This window comes from Nomascus leucogenys, chromosome 5 (genome assembly GCF_006542625.1).
Source record: "Nomascus leucogenys isolate Asia chromosome 5, Asia_NLE_v1, whole genome shotgun sequence".
In the NCBI taxonomy this organism is placed as follows: Eukaryota; Metazoa; Chordata; class Mammalia; order Primates; family Hylobatidae; genus Nomascus; species Nomascus leucogenys.
The window spans coordinates 78,818,778-78,837,751 of record NC_044385.1 but is presented as its reverse complement, the minus strand read 5'-3'; the positions used below and the strand labels follow the sequence as shown (position 1 = coordinate 78,837,751).

Below are 18,974 nucleotides of genomic sequence, written 5' to 3'. Positions count from 1 at the left end.
TACTTCCCTCTAGTCTTTATCTGTGGCGAAGACATTTTTGCAATGCCTTGTTGAGCACCTACTTTGTGCAAGGCAGAATGCCAGGAGCAGAAACAGCCAATACAATATGCAAGATCTGGTCCCTGCACTTGAGAAGCTTAGCAAGGAGGGGAAACAAACTCTTAGGAAGAGTGTACAAGGGAAGGAGAAGTGAGAAAGGGGAGAAATGCTAAATGAGGGCTGAAATTAAAGGGCCAAACTCCTTAGCTCCTCATAACTAAAGCACAGTCAGCCTCGACCAGAGAGGTGCTGAGGGCCAGGGAGTCCCTCGGCTGGCCACGCTGTGGCAGCAGCAGCAGATGAGACCTAAGACCCAAGGGGAAGGAGACAGCTCGCCCTGCTGCTGGTGCCAGGGCTCTGCTCATGTTCATCCATAATAATAAGCGCTTCACACGTGAGTTCACTTTTCTTTCCAGGCTCTGCCAAGTTTATGTGCCAGATGGCACTTGCCTCCCACATCTGATTTACTGTAGGGCAGACCAGCTGTGCCTCAGCCCAGGGCAGGCCCACATCTGGCAGCCAGTTGGCAAAATTCTCTCCATATGATGCTTGTGCCCTCATATCATATTCCCCAGAGCAATTCTCTGTCAACTTTATGTTTGTCTTTTCTCTGCTTATTCCTACAACAATTGTTGAATATCTGTTGGCAATGGATCTGCTTAAGCACCTTTATGTCAGTGAAAAGACTTTCACTGTGAAATGTAAATAATGCCACTACTACATTCTGTAGTAAAAATACTCACGGGTAAAGTAATGTGACAGACACGGATGGCTGTATACCCAAGAATTACTCCTTCCTTCTTCTTGTGTTGGTAAGGCAACTCGCTGCTGGGAGGACCTCAATCCTCCAACCCCAAAGGATGTGAAGGGATTGTTCCAATGTGACTCCATTTCCCTTTTTAGTAATTGGTTTGGAGATGAAAGAGTGACTAGGACTGACCATTGATACATAAGTGAAAGTCTGGGACGGAGATTCTAGAAACAATTTTGCCCTCTACAAAAAGAGAGAGAGAGATCATCCAAGACAAATAAAAACATACATGCACACAAACACTTGTCCCTGAGTGTTCAGGGCAGCTTTACTCATACCAGCCTGTATTAGTCCTTTTTCATACTGTGTCCGGAATTGATGGGTTCTTGGTCTGACTTCAAAAATGAAGCTGCGGACCCTCGCGATGAGTGTTACAGTTCTTAATGATAGTGTGTCCGGAGTTTGTTCCTTCTAATGTTCAGACGTGTTGAGTTTCTTCCTTCTGGTAGGTTCATGGTCTCGCTGGCTTCAGGACTGAATCTGCAGACCTTCCCAGCGAGTGTTACAGCTCTTAAACTGGCACGTCCAGAGCTGTTGATTCGTCCTGGTGGGTTCATGGTCTTGCTGGCCTCAGGAGTGAAGCTCCTGAGTGTTACAGCTCATAAAGACAATGTGCACCCAAAGAGTGAGCATTTATTGCAAAGAGCTAAAGAACAAAGCTTTCACATTGTGGAAGGGGACCCAAGCGGGTTGCCACTGCTAGCTGGGGCAGCCTGCTTTTATTCCCTTATCTGGCCCCACCCACATCCTGCTGATTGGTCCATTTTACAGAGAGCTGATTGATCTGTTTTGACAGGGTGCTGATTGGTTCGTTTACAAACCTTGAGCTAGACACAGAGTGCTGATTGGTGTATTTACAAATCCTTTAGCTAGACCTAAAGGTTCTCCAAGTCTGCACCCAACCAAGGAGCCCAGCTGGCTTCCCCTAGTGGATCCTGCACCAGGGCTGCGGGTGGAGCTGCCCGCCAGTCCCGCGCCTCCCGCCTGCACTCCTCAGCTATTGGGCAGTAGATGGGACCGGGCACCGTGGAGCAGGGGGTGGCACCCGTCGGGGAGGCTCAGGCTGTGCGGGAGCCCGCCACGGGGGTGCTCGGGCATGGCAGGCTGCAGGTCCTGAACCCTGCCCCACAGGGAGGCAGCTGAGGCCCCGCGAGAATTCGAGCATGGTGCGGTCGGGCCGGCAGTGCTGGGAGACCCGGCGCCCCCTCTGCAGCTGCTGGCCCGGGTGCTAAGCCCCTCACTGCCAGGGCCAGCGGCACCAGCCAGCCACTCTGAGTGGGGGGCCCCTGAGCCCTCGCCCACCAGAAATTCGAGCACCACTGCACAGCTGGGGTTCCCACCCACGCCTCTTCCTCCACACCTCCCAGCAAGCAGAGGGAGCCGGCTCCAGCCTTAGCCAGCCCAGAGAGGCGCTCCCACAGTGCAGCTGCTGGCTGAAGGGCTCCTCAAGCCTGGCCAGAGCGGACACCAGAGTGGACGTCGAGGCCAAGGAGGTGCTGAGAGCGAGCGAGGGCTGCCAGCACGTTGTCACCTCTCAATACTCCTATAAAGAAATACCTGAGATTGGGTAATTTGTAAAGAAAAAGAGTTTTAATGGACTCAAAGTTCCACATGGCTGGGGAGGCCTCACAATCATGATGGAAGGCAAAGGAGAAGCAAAGGCACATCTTACATGATGGCAGGCAAGAGAGTGTGTGCAGGGGAGCTGCCCTTTATAAAACCATCAGATCTCCTGAGACTTATTTACTATCACGATAACAACATGGGAAAACCTGCCCTGGTGATTCAATTACCTCCCACTGGGTCCCTCCCATGACAGTGGGGTTTAGGGGAGCTACAGTTCAAGATGAGATTTGTGTGGGGTCAGAGCTAAACCATGTCACAGCCCTAAACTGCAAACAACTCAAATGTCTGCCTGCAGGTGAATGGATGACAAATGGTGGTATAGTCAAACAACAGACTACTACTCAGCAAGAAAAGGAGTGAACTACCGACACATGCAACCACATAGATGAGTCTCAGAATTAGTATGCAGCACCTGAGTCCATACTTTGTGTCCAATTTCTATGAAAACCTAGAAAAGATCAATTTAATCTATAGTGATAGAAAGCAGATCACTAGTCACTGGGGCATGGTGGGGAGATCGACTGGAAAAGGGCTCAAAAGGACTTCTTAGGGTGATGAAAGTCTTCTGTATCTTGATTGTAGTGAAGATTATACAGACGTATACATTTGTCAAAACTTATCTGGCCATATACTCAATATAGGTAAACTTTGTTACATGAAATTCTATTGCAATAAATTTGAAATGGAATGAAAGAAGTAATAAGAAAGCTTGTACCTTCTTCCTCCATGAATATTGTTGTACAGAGATGCATGCTTGGAGCTGAGACAACCATCTTGCAGCTACAAGATGATAAACCTGCAATTCCCAAACCATGCACCGAGGCACCCTGGAATGCTACAGTGAACTCCAGAGGCATCACAATGTAAATTTGCCTGGGAAAATTTTAAAAACAGTAATAATCAACATATCAGGCATCATGAAAACTGCTAGATCCAGACAGTTCATACTTTCAATATTAGATTGCACTAAATTCCTTTTGATAGCATATCTTTGTGAAATGGGGTTTCCAGCAGTTGTAGTTTTTTTTAAAGTACTATGCAAAAATGAAAATGCAATGGGAGTTGAGGATAGCAGTAAAGTTCAAGAAGTTGTACAGTGCCCATCAGAATTATGGATCCCATTAGTAAGTAATTAGAGTTATTTACCAATGAAATGATAATACTTTGTCTTTCAATTTGTGTGTATTTTTTTTTCAAATGGCTACTAAATTATTAGGTCATGAATATCTACTAAATTGTTTGGGTCTATTAATAATTACCCAATAAACATAAATTTTAGGTATTTATTTTGGCCTAGTGGCACCATTAAAAAAAATCACTGAGGCACTAAGGGTACCACAGACCAGAAAGTTTGGGACTCTCTGTAATAAACCTAAGAGTAAAAAGCCAACATGCTTAATGAGTATAATATACAGTTAGGTAGAAAAAATAAGTTCTGATCTTTGATAGCAGAGTGGGCAACTGTAGTTAACAACAATGTATTCCATTTAAAAATAGCTAGAAGAGAGGACTCGAAATGTTCCCAACATATAGAAATGATAAATAGTGGAGATGATGGACACCCCAAATACCCGACTTGATCATTACACAGTCTATGCATGTGACAAAATATCACATATACCCCATAAATATGTACAAATATGTGTATCAATAAAAATGTTTGTTTAATCCAATATGCTAAGAATGGCTGAGCAGATAAAAAGAGCTGGGGTCTTTAGTAATATCACTGCCTTGCCACACATGCATACAATGAAACACCTACCTCCAGACTTTTATGTGAGATACATAAATGTCAATACAATAAATGTTTTTATGGCCTAAGCCACTGTGATAAGACTAAAAAATCAAATAAATAAGAAGAATCATCTACATACCCCACATCCTGACTTTCCTCCTTGAAAGTAAGGCATGTATACTTTGAGTGCCTTCTCTATGCATTTGTATACAAATAGTTATCTCTAAGTGTGTTTATAACATAAGTGTAACAGTTTTATAACTTGATTTTTTCACTTATGCCTTAAAGAGTTTTTGAAACTGCTGCTTATATCGCACTGTGTGAATGTACCATTCCATTATAGACGCATATTCAGAGGATATCCAATTTTTAAGATAAGCATCATTGTGGTGAATATCCTTGTAAATGTTTCTGATGCAACATGCCAGTATTTCTGCAGCTATAGAGATGCCTTGGAGTGATAATTCAAAGAATGTACAAATTTTGAATTTTGGAAGATACTGATGGGCTGAACCAATTCAGTAGGAGTGAGAGTACCAATTTCCCCATGCCCTTGTTAAAGCAGTCATGGTGGATGGCTTCTTATCCACGTGATAAGGATAAGCCCATTTCCCTTTCCAGAGATGGGTTTAGGGAGGGAAATGTGACCCAATTCTGGGCTAATGAACCATGAAGGGAAATGTGCCTGGGGAAACTTCTAGAAAGGTTTCCTTACTCCTAAAAGGGTTACAAGAGAAAAGATCCCCTCTTCTTGTGAAACTTTTCAGGACTGGATGTGGTATCTGGAACAGCCTTAACCCTTTTGCCACTCTAAGAATTACAGCCTTAGGATGAAGTTTGGCAGAGCAATAAAGAAAGGTCATTATAAGTCACTGAAGGTACCACACCAGGAACTGGCCATATCTCTAGACATTTGGTTATGTCAAATAACAAATTCACTAACTCTTCAAGGCAGTTTAAATCATGTGTTTATGCTACCTACAACCAAAAAGCTTACTGATATATATGTGATATTATTGAATGGTTTCTATCATTTAAAATTTGTGTTCAATCTTAGCGTGGATAAAAATTGATGTCACATTCTTATTTTAATTTGCATTTCTCTTTTATTAATAATGTTGAGTGTTTTTCACGTATATATTGACTTTTGTATTTCTTCTACTGTGAATTGCTTATTCATGTCCCTTGTTCATTTTTTTTGGATTGTCTGTTGATTTATGAGAGTTTTTTAAGTATAATATACATTAATCCTTTGTGTATTTTATATCTTGCAAATACTTCCTCCCACAGATAATTTTTGTGTCTTGGATTTGTTTTGTTTTGTTTTGTTTTGTGCAGTCAAATCTACCCATTTTTTCTTTTCTATTTTTTTAATCTGTGTCTTATATAAGAAGGCTTTCTCCATTTCAGCATGATTTTTCTTAAATCTCCTATTTTTCCAATATTTTAAAGTTTAGGTTTTATGATTAGCTTTTTAATACCTCACCCATTTATTTTTGTGTTGGCACAAGGTTAAATTCCAACTTTATTTTTCAAAATGAATAGGTACTTTTCCCAGCATCATTCTGAACATCATCTCCCACTACCTGAAATGCCATTTTCATCAAAAACTAAAGTGCCATAAATTGATTTGTGTTTCTGGATCCTCTATTCTGTATTACTAATCTGTCACTTTTTGCACAAGTTTAATTCTTAAACTTGAGGACTATATTCTGATATCTGGTAGGGCAAGCATCTCCTCCGCTGCTTATCAAAATGTTTCCCAGTTATTCTTATGCTTTCTCTCCCCCAGATTAATTTTAGTGTATGTTTACCAAATTCTGGGGATTTTATTTGGATGGCAGTGACTCCAAAGACTGCCTTGGGGAGCACTATCATCTTTACAATGTTGAGTAATTCCATTTTGGGTGTGTCTCTCTGTTTTCAAGGTTCAATTCTTGGCTTTTATAATAATGTTGTCATCATAATTTTATAGTTTTTTTCATTATTGCTCTTGCCCATTTCTTGTTAGGGTTATCATATCAGTATTCTTGGTGTTTTGAGCATTTTATTGTTGTGAATATGATTTGAATCTTTTATCCCTCTTGTTTTCTTAGATATTTCTAGTATATAGAGAAGCTATTAATTTGTAGAGATTAATTTTGTGCCTAGCCACTTACTGACCTATCTCATAGGATCCAACTATTTGTCAGTTGATTTGCTTGCACTTCCTAGCCAGGTTATATAAAATATTGTTCTTGATTTGGTTTGTGTTTGACCTTGACATTGTTTCATCTCATGCCAAAATGACCATACTTACTCTTTTTGTCAACCTTTTCCTGGGAAATATTTTCCCATCTCTTTATTTCCAACCTTAATGTGTGTGCATGTGGTATGTGTGGGTTGTTTATTTGATTTAGATCTGTTTTTTAGGCCATGCATGGTGGCTTACACCTGTAATCCCAGCACTTTGGGAGTCCGAGGTGGGTGAATCACCTGAGATCAGGAGTTTGAGACCAGCCTGGCCAACATGGCTAAACCCCATCTCTACTAAAACTACATAAATTAGCCAGGCATGGTGGCACATGCCTGTAGTCCCAGCTACTCGGGAGGCTGAGGCAGGAGAATTGCTTGAACCCAGGAGGCAGAGGGGCAGAGGTTGCAGTGATCTGAGATTATGCCACTGCACTCCAGCCTGGGTGGAGTGAGACTGTCTCAAAAAAAAAAAAAAAAAATCTGGTGGTTTTTTTTTTGTTGATGTTGTTGTTGTTATTATGTTATTTACTTTTTATTTCATAACCATAAACTTAACTCTGCAATCCAGCTAGACATGGAAAGGAATAAGGAAAACATGGAACCCAAAGGGAACTGCAGCGAGAGCACAAAGATTTTAGGATACTATAAGCAAATGGGGTGGAGGGGTGCTCTCCTGAGCTACAGAAGGAATGGCATGGTGGTTAAGAAAAAACACAAGTTGGCTGGGCATGGTGGCCCAGCATGCCCAGCACTTTGGGTGGCCGAGGCGGGTGGATCACCTGAGGTTAGGAGTTTGAGACCAGCCTGGCCAACATGGTGAAACCCCATCTCTACTAAAAATACAAAATTAGCCAGGCATGGTGGCACGTGCCTATAATCCCAGCTATTCGGGAGGCTGAGGCAGGAGAATCACTTGAACCCAGAGGCGGAGCTTGCAGTGAGCTGAGATGACACCATTGTATGCTAGCCTGGGAAACAGGAGCGAAACTCCATCTAAAAAAAAAAAAGAAAAAAGAAAAAACACGAGTCAAATTCATTAGAGTTATCCACAGTCAACAATGGTGATCTTCTTGCTGGTCTTGCCATTCCTAGATCCAAAGCGCTCCATGGCCTCCACAATATTCATGCCTTCTTTCACCTTGCCAAAGACCACATGCGTGCCATCCAACCATTGAGTCTTGGCAGTGCAGATGAAAAACTGGGAACCATTTGTGTTGGGTCCAGCATTTGCCATGGACAAGTAATTGGTTTGGGGATGTGACAGTTCAGGGCCTGTATGCTTCAGGATGAAGTTCTCATCATCAAATTTCTCTCCATAGATGGACTTGCCACCAGTGCCATTATGGTGTGTGAAGTCACTGCCCTGACACATAAACCACATAAACCCTGGAATAATTCTGTAAAAGCAGAAACACTTGTAACCAAATCCTTTCTCTCCAGTGCTCAGAGCACGAAAGTTTTCTGCTGTCTTTGGAAACTTGTCTGCAAACAGCTCAAAGGAGACGTGGCACAAGGGCTCATCATTGACAGCCATGTTGAAGAACATGGTGGGGTTGACCATGGCTGATAGTATGGGGCTCCCGGCAGCATCTGCAAAGCCAAGATCTGTTTATTAAACAGGATTGTTGAAAATCAAATCTTAGAACATCTATCCATTCATTCATTCAACAAATATTAATTGAAGGACTCAGCAGTGAACAACTACAATCCCTGCCTTCATAAGGCTCACGCTCCAACATTTGACATACTCACACACTTACTGTGATCCCTGTTGTGTCTGGATTTATTCCTGACAGCTTGTTTTGTGCTTTCTCTTTCCATGTGGTTTGTTATTTATTTTTTCCCTTCATTTGTCTTTTTTATTGGATTGGGATTTTTCCCCCTTTATTGGTTTGGAAATTACACATCCTATTTCTATTTTTTTTAGTAGTTGCTGTACATTTTGACAAATGAATAAAGTTTAAATTTGCTATTCATGCTTAGATTTACTATTTGTAGCTTCTCCCTAATGATATGAAACTCTTAGACACTAACAGCCTTTCCATCCCACCATTCTCTCCGATGACATAGTAATTCAGAAGTTTAGTTCCCATAGAGCAGCGGTGGGCTGAAGGGCTCCTCAAGCACGGCCAGAGTGGGCACCAAGGCCGAGGAGGCACCGAGAGCGAGGGCTGCAAGGGCTGCCAGCACACTGTCACCTCTCAAAGGGACCCATTATGAAAAAGGTAGTGGGGAGGATGTACTTAAAAAAAAAAGTGTCTCGGTCCGTGGTGGCTCAGGCCTGTAATCCCAGCACTTTGGGAGGCTGAGGCAGGTGGATCAGGAGGTCAGGAGATCCAGACCATCCTGGCTAACACGGTGAAACCCCGTCTCTACTAAAAATACAAAAAAAAAAAAAAAGCCGGGCATGGTGGCGAGCACCTGTAGTCCCAGCTACTCAGGAGGCTGAGGCAGGAGAATGGCGTGAACCCAGGAGGCGGAGCTTGCAGTGAGCTGGGATGGTGCCACTGCACTCCATCCTGGGCGACACAGCGAGACTCCATCTCAAAAAAATAATGATAATAAAAATAAAAAATTTTGTTCACATCACTTATATATAAATTAAATTCTAGCAAACCGATGACTTTGTAGTGCTCCTTGGGGAGTTCAATACATAAAATAAATTTATGTGTGCTTTGGAACACAGCTTTCTTTCTCTCCAATTTCCACAATGCAGTAAAAGGAGATTAAAAATCAGAAATTGAGAAAAATTCTTCAAATTAATGAGATTGGAAGGAGCTAAGAAAACCTTCATACAAAACCCACCTAGAAGAAGACTACTGTGAAGTAAGAGTAGAAGAGAAACTCTGAGCTCAACTTCTGCATATGCAGTAAACAAGAAGACAGTCCTGGGGCAGCTGTTAGGAAATTAACGAGAGCTGCATTGAGACTAGAAAGGTAAGTTGCAACTCTTACTAAACCTCTGGCCAAACAGCAAGGCTGGTAAAACACACAGGAGGGGAAAGTGTCCGGCAGGAGAGGGCCTCTGAAGTGACTGGAGGGCTTAGGAGGGAAATAACCAAGGAACTAAATTTGTACTATGCAACATGTTTATTTAGATTAATCACAACTTGCGCTGATGACTTTGCTCAACATTATTTTGCATATTCCATAGTCTTACATCTTGAATCCATTTTTTACTGTTGCTACAATTCATTCCTAAGAAATTCTTTCAGAAAACTTCTGTGAATGGAACACTTTCTGAGTCATTACACATTCTAAATATCTCTTTATTTTGCCCTCGCACTAGAATAATAGTGAATGGATAGAATTCTAGGTTCAAAATTATATTCTAGGTTCCAAGTTCACACAGAACTTTGAAGAATTCTCTGTGTTATCTTCTTGTGTTCCGTGTGGCTGATGAGAAGTCTTAATGCCAATCTGATTTTCATTTCTTTGCAGGTGCATACTACAGAAACAACTCAACTGCCTTCAGCAAAGTATGGAATTTGGTGACTTATCCCTGGGAAGTCCAGAGGTGGAGCTGGCCTCAAGTATGGCTGAGTAGTTCAAATGGTGCCATTGGGGTTTTCTTCCATGTCTCATGACTCTGTTTGTCTGTATTTCTTTCTGTATGTTTGGCTCATTCTGTACTATCGCAACAAACTTCCTCTGCAAGAAAGACAACTACATGCAGCTGTAGTCAACATCCCAAAGGAAAGAGACCAACTTCCCCATTAACACATGAAAATTCTGGGGAGGACTTGCAGCCAGCCCTTTTTGGTGCCATGCCCATTCTGAGCTAATCACTCTAGCCAGAAAGTGGGATTCTCTGATTAGTCATGTGTGGGTCCCCAGCTTCTCCCTGTGGCCTGCGTTGGGGTGGTCCTGAAATTCATAGTCCCATCTGAATGATATATAGAGAGAAAAGAAAGAAAAGAAATAGAAGGGAGGGAGGAAGGGAGGGAGGGAGGGAGGGAGGGAGGGAGGGAGGATGGCAGGATGGGACATTCTTACTGGAAGAAAGGAGAGAAAAAAGCAAACAAGAAAGCTAATACTGTAACTACTATTGTCCACTATAGTAAATGGAATTTCTTTTGCTCTCTGGAAACATTTCAAATTTTCTTTTCACTGGTATTTTCTGGTGTGGATCTTTTTATATTAGTTCCATTAGCTTTCAATGGCTCCTTTTAAATAAATGATTCTTGTCTCTCTTTAGCTTGAAGAAATATTTCCTCCATTATCTCCTTCTTGCCTCTGACTCTGTTCTCTGCCTCTGGAATTCCTGTTCAATTGGTGTTTGGGGCCTTCCTGGACTGATCCTTTTTGTATTAACATTTCCTATATTTTTCATCTCCTTGTAGTTTTGCTCTACATTTTTTTTCTAAGATAATTTATTATTGAATAAAGAAGTCACAAAGCAAAATGGAGTGGGACAGATGTCAAAGATAAATTGAAAACATAGTTTCTGTCAAATGTTATTCTGGATTTCTTAAGTTTAGAAACAGGAAAAGTGTCAAATGAAAAACTACTTGTTCAAATTAAGTCTTTTTAAAAGGTCTGTGATTTGAAAGGAAAGCAACTTTTCACTAAAAATATCCTTATTACAGGAAAGCCATAATTTAAGAGACTGAGAAAAAAGCTTTTTAATTAACAAATAAACTGCATCTCCCAGATACACTTAGGAATATTTGTTTTTAATCAGTCGGTCTTAAAATCACTGCTTCCACATGACAAACTAACATGAATCGACTACGGGTTGACATCATCTGATCCACACTGAAGTTTTCCATTTTTTGTCACACACTTCCTTTCCTGCAGCTTTCAGCAAAGCAGGTTTGGAGGGAAAGAGGATTAGAAAGAATTACAATTGGTTCCCTAGTGAATAACTCCTCTCAAAGTGCTAGGATTTCAGGCCTGAGCCACCACGCCTGGCCTATTTCTCTCCTCTTTCTATCTTTTATGAAGTCTGAAATTTCCTCGAGGGCACCTTGGTTATTTCCCTCCTAAGCCCTCCAGTCACTTCAGAGGCCCTCTCCTGCCGGACCCTTTCCCCTCCTGTGTGTTTTACCAGCCTCGCTGTTTGGCCAGAGGTTTAGTAAGAGTTGCAACTTGCCTTTCTAGTCTCAATGCAGCTCTCGTTAATTTCCTAACAGCTGCCCCAGGACCCTCTTCTTGTTTACTGCATACGCTGAAGTTGAGCTCAGAGCTTCTCTCCTTCTACTCTTACTTCACAGTAGTCTTCTTCTAGGTGGGTTTTGTACGAAGGTTTTCTTAGCTCCTTCCAGTCTCATTAATTTGAAGAATTTTTCTCAATTTCTGATTTTTAATCTCCTTTTACTGCATTGTGGAAATTGGAGAGAAAGAAAGCTGTGTTCCAAAGCACACATAAATTTATTTTATATATTGAACTCCCCAAGGAGCACTACAAAGGCATCGGTTTGCTAGAATTTAATTTATATATAAGAGTGATGTGAACAAAATTTTTTATTTTTATTATCATTATTTTTTTGAGATGGAGTCCCGCTGTGTCGCACAGGATAGAGTGCAGTGGCACCATCCCAGCTCACTGCAAGCTCCACCTCCCGGGTTCACGCCATTCTCCTGCCTCAGCCTCCTGAGTAGCTGGGACTACAGGCACTCACCACCACGCCCGGCTTTTTTTTTTTTTTTTTTTTTTTTTTGTATTTTTAGTAGAGACGGGGTTTCACCGTGTTAGCCAGGATGGTCTGGATCTCCTGACCTCCTGATCCACCTGCCTCGGCCTCCCAAAGTGCTGGGATTATAGGCCTGAGCCACCACGCCTGGCCAAGATACTTTTTTTTTTTTTAAGTACATCCTCCCCACTACCTTTTTCATAATGGGTCCCTTTGAGAGGTGACAGCGTGCTGGCAGCCCTTGCAGCCCTGGCTCGCTCTTGGCGCCTCCTCAGCCTTGGTGCCCACTCTGGCCATGCTTGAGGAGCCCTTCAGCCCAGCGCTGCACCGTGGGAGCCCCTTTCTGGGCTGGCCAAGGCCGGAGCCAGCTCCCTCAGCTTGCAGGAGGTGTGGAGAGAGAGGCGCAGGCGGGAACCGGGGCTGCGCGCGGCACTTGCGGGCCAGCGCAAGTTCCCGGTGGGCGTCGGCTTGGAGGGCCCTGCACTCAGAGTGGCTGGCCGGCCCACAAGCCCTGGCCAGTGAGGGGCTTAGTACCTGGGCCAGCAGCTGCTGTGCTCCATTTCTGGCCCGGCCTTAGCTGCCTCCCTGTGGGGCAGGGCTTAGGACCTGCAGCCCACCATGCCTGAGCCTGCCTCCGCCCACCCCTGCTGCCAGCTCCTGGGCGCCTGAGCCTCCTGGACGAGCTCCACTACCTGCTCCACAGCGCCCAGTCCCATCGACCACCCAAGGGCTGAAGAGTGTGGGGGCATGGCACAGAACTGGCAAGCAGCTCCACCTGCCGCCCCGTGCACTGGGTGAAGCCAGCTGGGCTCCTGAGTCTGGTGGGGACTTGGAGAAACTGTATGTCTAGCTAAGGGATTGTAAATACACCAACCAGCACTCTGTATCTAGCTCAAGATTTGTAAACACACCAATCAGCACCCCATGTCTAGCTCAGGGTTTGTGAATGCACCAATTGGCACTCTGTATCTAGTTAATCTGGTGGGGACTTGGAGAAACTTTATGTCTAGCTAAGGGATTGTGAATGCACCAATCGGCACTCTGTATCTAGCTCAAGGTTTGTAAATGCACCAATCAGCACTCTATGTCTAGCTCAGGGTTTGTAAATACACCAATCCACACTCTGTATCTAGCTAAGCTAGTGGGGAGGTGGAGAACTTTTGTGTCTAGCTCAGGGATTGTAAATGCGCCAATCAGCACCCTGTCAAAACGGACCAATCAGCTTTCTGTAAAACAGACCAATCGGCTCTCTGTGAAATGGACCAATCAGCAGGATGTGGGTGGGGCCAGATAAGAGAATAAAAGCAGGCTGCCCGCGCCAGCAATGGCAATCTGCTGGGGTTCATTTCCATTTTGTGGAATCTTTATTCTTTTGGTCTTTGCAATAAAGCTTGCTACTGCTCGCTCTTTGGGTCCACACTGCGTTTATGAGCTGTAACACTCATTGGGAAGGTCTGCAGCTTCATTCTTGAAACCAGTGAGACCATGAACCCACCGGGAGGAATGAACAACTCCGGACGCGCTGCCTTAAGAGCTGTAACACTCACCACAAAGATCTGCAGCTTCACTTCTGAGCCAGCGAGACCACGAACCCACCAGAAGGAAGAAACTCTGAACACATCCAAACGTCAGAAGGAACGAACTCTGGACACACCCCATTAAAGAACTGTAACACTCACGGCGAGGGTCCACGGCTTCATTCTTGAAGTAAGTGAGACCAAGACCCCACCAATTCTGGACACACCTTCATACTCTACTAAGAAGTCAACTCCCTGGAACAGTGGCTCCTGTAACTGTATCTAAAATAGGTTCCCTCCTTTCCCACCCATATTTTCTAATTAAATATTCTGTTTCCTCGCTTAACACAACTTGTAATTATTTTGTTTACTGTTGGGTATTTTTGTTTGTTTTTGTTTTTTATGTGTCTTCCCGACTAAATTGTAGGCTCCAGGGGAGAAACATACATTTCCTACATCAGCCTCTATTTGTTAAACTATTACTTAAACCATAGTGTTATTAAGAAGTAGACCGGGCACCGTCGTGGCTCGTGCCTATAATCCCAGGACTTTGGGAGGCTGAGGCAGGTGGTTCATTTGTGTCCAGGAGTTTGAGAACAGCCTGGGCAACAAGGCAAAGCCTCGCCTCTACAAAAAATACAAAAAAAATTACCTGGGCTTGGCCACACGCACCTGAGCACTTGGAATAGGTTGAGATGGGTAGGATCTCCTGAGTAAGTTGAGATGGGAGGATCTCTTGAGCCCAAGAGGCAGAGGTTGCAGTGAGCCAAGATTGCACCACTGCATTCCAGCCTGGGTGACAAAGTGAGACTCTGTCTCGAAAATAAAAAAAGTAAAATAATTTCCCCAAGCCGACAGTGAAATGTTGAAGGTTAGGAAAAGAAGGGAGATGTAAAAGCAAACAACTTGGAAAATCCTCACACTGTGTTATAAACAATCAAAAGTTAAAATGTTGAACTGGAGATCTGACTTCTCTGTTCTCTGCACATTCTCTTCTCAAGAAATGGCTTTTCCAGCCTTCTGCTGAAACCCCTGGCCAAAGATAATTGATCTAAAAGAGGCCACCTGATTGGACCAATTTGGTCAAATAACCATCTTTAGAATAATCCTATTGGTCAATCAGAATTGCTTATTGGGGGAATTTTGCTTGGGGATTCTGGGATTCTGTGAAGATCAGGGAAGAGGCAGAAATGCTTGGTGCATGTGTGACTTCAGAAAACCACTCAGCCGAGAAGAGAAAAATAAATCAAGCTGACAGAGGGAAGCAGGGCCCTAAGGCCTCTTGGTGGCTTTCAGTTAAGGAACTGAGCCCCATTCAGCCCCATGGGAGCCCCACTGTTGTGTCTGCCCCTGGACTCTGTGAGACAAATTTTCCTTTTTGCCTAAACCAACTTGAGCAAATTGTGGCCAAACAGCCCCTGATGAAGGCAAGTGTAAATTGTTATTTCTCACCTCTCCATGTGTGTGTGTGTTGTGTGTGTGTGTGTACTAAGGGAGGGGCTATTTAACCTTATTCCAAAGACCTTCCCCTTTGTATATGGAGTTGATAAATTCTTTCTTACAATTAGGTCCTGTCTTACACACCAGCAGCATAAGCCATGGGGTATCATTTCTGAGACATCCCAAAAGCCCTTTGCGTTCTCTAAACTCCTACTTTTAAAATTGTAACATTTCCATTTAATACTTGGCCTTAAATCTTGTCTTCCTGAAACACTGTTTCCTGATAAACAGGTTCCTTATAAGCAGAGACTGGCCCTATTCATATTTGAGTTCTCACTGCACATAGACTGGTATAAGAGTGGAACCTGGTGGGAACTCCAGCTGGAATAAATGAATCAAATGGGAAAATATGGTGAGGAGGGAAAGGCGTGGGCACCACCCTCAGACATCCTCAACTTCACCATTTTGGGCTCGACTAATTTCAATCCTAGGTGAGTTGTAAGATGACAGTTACAAAGAATTGAAAATTCCTGAGCTGGGTGACAGACTCTACATCTGTCTTTGCAGTTTCCATTTACTTTTACAAGCATTAATGCCACCTGGCCAGATTCATGTAAATGAAGAGGAGCAGAAAGGTTTATGTGCGCAAGGGAATGGAAAGGCATAGAGGGGAAAGAAAAGAAAAAGAAAATTGCCAGGCAGAAAGGTGGAGTCATCTCAATGTCTCCCTCCTGCTTTCTCTCTTCACCACCCTTGCTCTATTTCATAAGTTTTATTGCCATCTTGACATTATCTAAATTATGATTTGAAATTCATTCAAGCAGACTAACTTGTGGTTATATTTGTAAAATTTGAAAAAACAAATTTAATTTCTTTCTTCAGGAAAAAACGAGCCTGATAAATACAACTAAGGGACTGTTCATGTGCACCCAGTGACTGGAACAAGCAGATGCATGGTTTTAATATCCATTCTCATAAAAGCCTGGAGGTTAGCCTCTCAACAGCACCCTGCAGGATTCCACACCATCTTTTCAAAGCACTTCACTAATGAGCTGCCATCATTTGTGCAAACAGCCTTGTGAGAAGGAGGAGGTTGTAGCTGTTCCGTTTACAAATGAGAAGAGTGAGGTTTGAGGAAAGTAGACGAGTTTTCCCAACTGTGCAGTAAACCCATATAGGGCTCGAAGCTCTGAGCTCCCTGCACTTGATCCCATGAGCTAGGTTACTATTTGAAATGAGACTCCTTCAGATAATGAATTCTTAGATTCTGATGTGGCTAAAATGGGGTAGAATGAAGACAGAAATTCCACAAATGGAGATAGACTTAAAGCATATGATATACAACATCCATGGACTTACATCCAAGGCAAATATACAATTTTTTTTCCACATGGCTCATGGACAAAGGCTTTAAGAAAAATAATAGCAGTCTCAGGAATCATATTCTTCCTAACAAACATGAGTGGCACACTATTCTATGTGGATGTAGGCCCAAGGAGTATTTCTGTATGCTATTCTGGGTCCAGCACAGGATATGAGTTTAATTGGAACTGTTTTAATTCACATCTGGAATTTTCCAAAGAATAGCTCATTGACTAATTGGCCCCTTGAGTTAACAAATGGTTGCTATTTTGATGACAGAGTTTTTTTTATCTGTAACAACTTTTTTTACTCCGTTCAGTTCAACATACATTTATTGGGCAAGCAACAATGCTGGATATTGGGCAAGGCAAGGAAGGATAGAGAAGTTGGGGAACAAAGATAAATAATATGCAGTCTGTTGCCTCCAGAAACATAAAGCCCATTTGCATAAATAACTGATTTAATTATAAAGCAAATGGAATTTGATACTATAAAGGAGGCAAAGATATGGGAAGACAAAGGAAGAAATAATGAGTGTTATAAAAGGTAATCAAAAGGGGCAAGAGGCAGGGAATTACAAGGCTTCATGAAGGAGGCAGCCTCTGAGCTAGGCCATGTAGAATGCATACAATGTCAATAGGTGAAGGAGAAAACAGAATTCTAGGCAGAGGGAACAGGACAGAAAAGACACAGATGGAAGTAGAAAGGTTATGAGTGACTAAGTTGGACGTGTAGGTTGAGGTCAGGTTGTGAAGGATCTTGAATTGAGTTCTGCAGGCAGTAAGGAGTCGCCAAAGGTTTTTGAGTAAGGGAGCCATGTGCTCCCCTGCCAGCCTGAAACAACTGGGTTACTTCTAAGAAGCAACGAACTATTATCTTATGTAAATCACCCTATTTGGGGGCCTCTTTGCTACATCAGCTTAGCCTTACTCTAACCAATAAAAAGGCCCTCATTTTACAAATGAGGAACCTGAAGCTTAGAGAAGACAAGTGACTTAACCAGCATCATGTTACCATAACTCTACCATGTAGAACCAGGGCCAGACAGGAAATCTGGGCCTAGATATTCCATGGCCCTGAGACATGTGATGATGGTGGCGGTGGTGGCAGTGGTGATGGTAATATGACGGTGATGATGGAGATTTTTTGTTTTCGATAAACTGGTATTTCAAGGTTTTCTTTTTATACCTCTTCTTTACATTTTTCTATTTTTTAATATAAAAGCATGGAACAGATTCGCCATATAATCACTTTAATCAATTATCTGCGGTCATAACTTCCCTGCAACTTAATTGGCAAAGTTGTTTCCCAGACTAACAGTACTATTGGCATCATCTAAAAGTCACCTCAAAGAGACAGAACAATTCATTAAAAACCACTAATGTCTGCAGGGTTTAAAGATGTAAAGTGTTCATTTGGAGAATGAGAAATCAACGCACATTGACTTTTGCCATCCGAGTTTGTCATGCTCTGTGTCCGTGGGATGACTCACATTGCTAAAGCCCAAGTTTAATTAACATGCTTATTCTGTGCCGCTACTTCCATTCTAACAAATTAAATGTTTAAACAGCCAGTGCAAACATTTAGATCTGAGTCAAAATTGTTTGTACTCTGCCAGTTTAGGCATTTAATTTATTATAATCCTTTCCATAATACGTACCTTGAAAGTCAGTCTTTTGCAGTGAAAAATATTGTTAGTATTTCAACTGATGCTGTTGAATCTGAGACTATCAGAATGTGATGTGAGAACTAAATTGGACTGCAAATAAGGCCAATAAATGAGATAATAAATGAATCCTCATCTGTCCTAACTTCCTCAATTGACTAAGTGATAATAATGACAGGTGCCAACTCAGGCCTGACTTTTGTCCCATAATCTCTGCTCTTGTGGAGAGATGCTACAAGATGAGACAAGGATCTTGCAAAACTCGTAAACATTTCTTCTTAAGAGCCTTTCCTGGATTCTGACCTCTTCCTCCCTGCAGATGTTTTTTCAACATACAGAACTTTGCTAGCTTTCAACAACTTCCCCTTCCCTGCGCTAAAGAAACTGAAAATGCAGTGGAAGAAAAATTATAACAAAAGCTTCATTGAAGCAATGCTGACTGAGCTGATAAAGATCTCAGGCAAGCAGCCAAAGAAGCTAGACAGAGAGAGGTTCCCAAGGAATGACCCTGTTTGGCCCCAGGTGACCACAAGGTGGCAGTGAAGGTCTTCTTCACCCTCCCCATTGGCCCCACCCTCCCAGGCCCCGACCCCCAGGCACTGTGCCTCTTCCCCACTGTCTCCCAGGGAAACAAATGGATACATTCAGATCTAAAAAGCTGACACTTTTACATTTTTAATAAAGATAACTTGTGTTTTATTGTAACATGGAAACTGGAAAATGATTGAAAATTTCCCCCAATAGCCCTTGCTTGAAGAAAATGGAGCATGGCATTGGAACCAAGAGGAAAATATTGTAGAGTAATAGATGCTGGTCATGCAAACTCATTAGATCTCAGCTTCCTCATCTACAGAATGAGAGGTTAGGCTCCTCTCATCCCTGAGGTTTCTTCCAGTATCCTTCCAGA

General features: G+C 42.7%; 1 pseudogene; it reads right to left on the bottom strand.

Annotated features, from left to right (window-relative positions):
* Positions 1-7,488: 7,488 nt before the first annotated feature.
* LOC100607885 lies at positions 7,489-8,019 on the bottom strand (annotated as a pseudogene).
* Between the last annotated feature and the right edge of the window lie 10,955 nt (positions 8,020-18,974).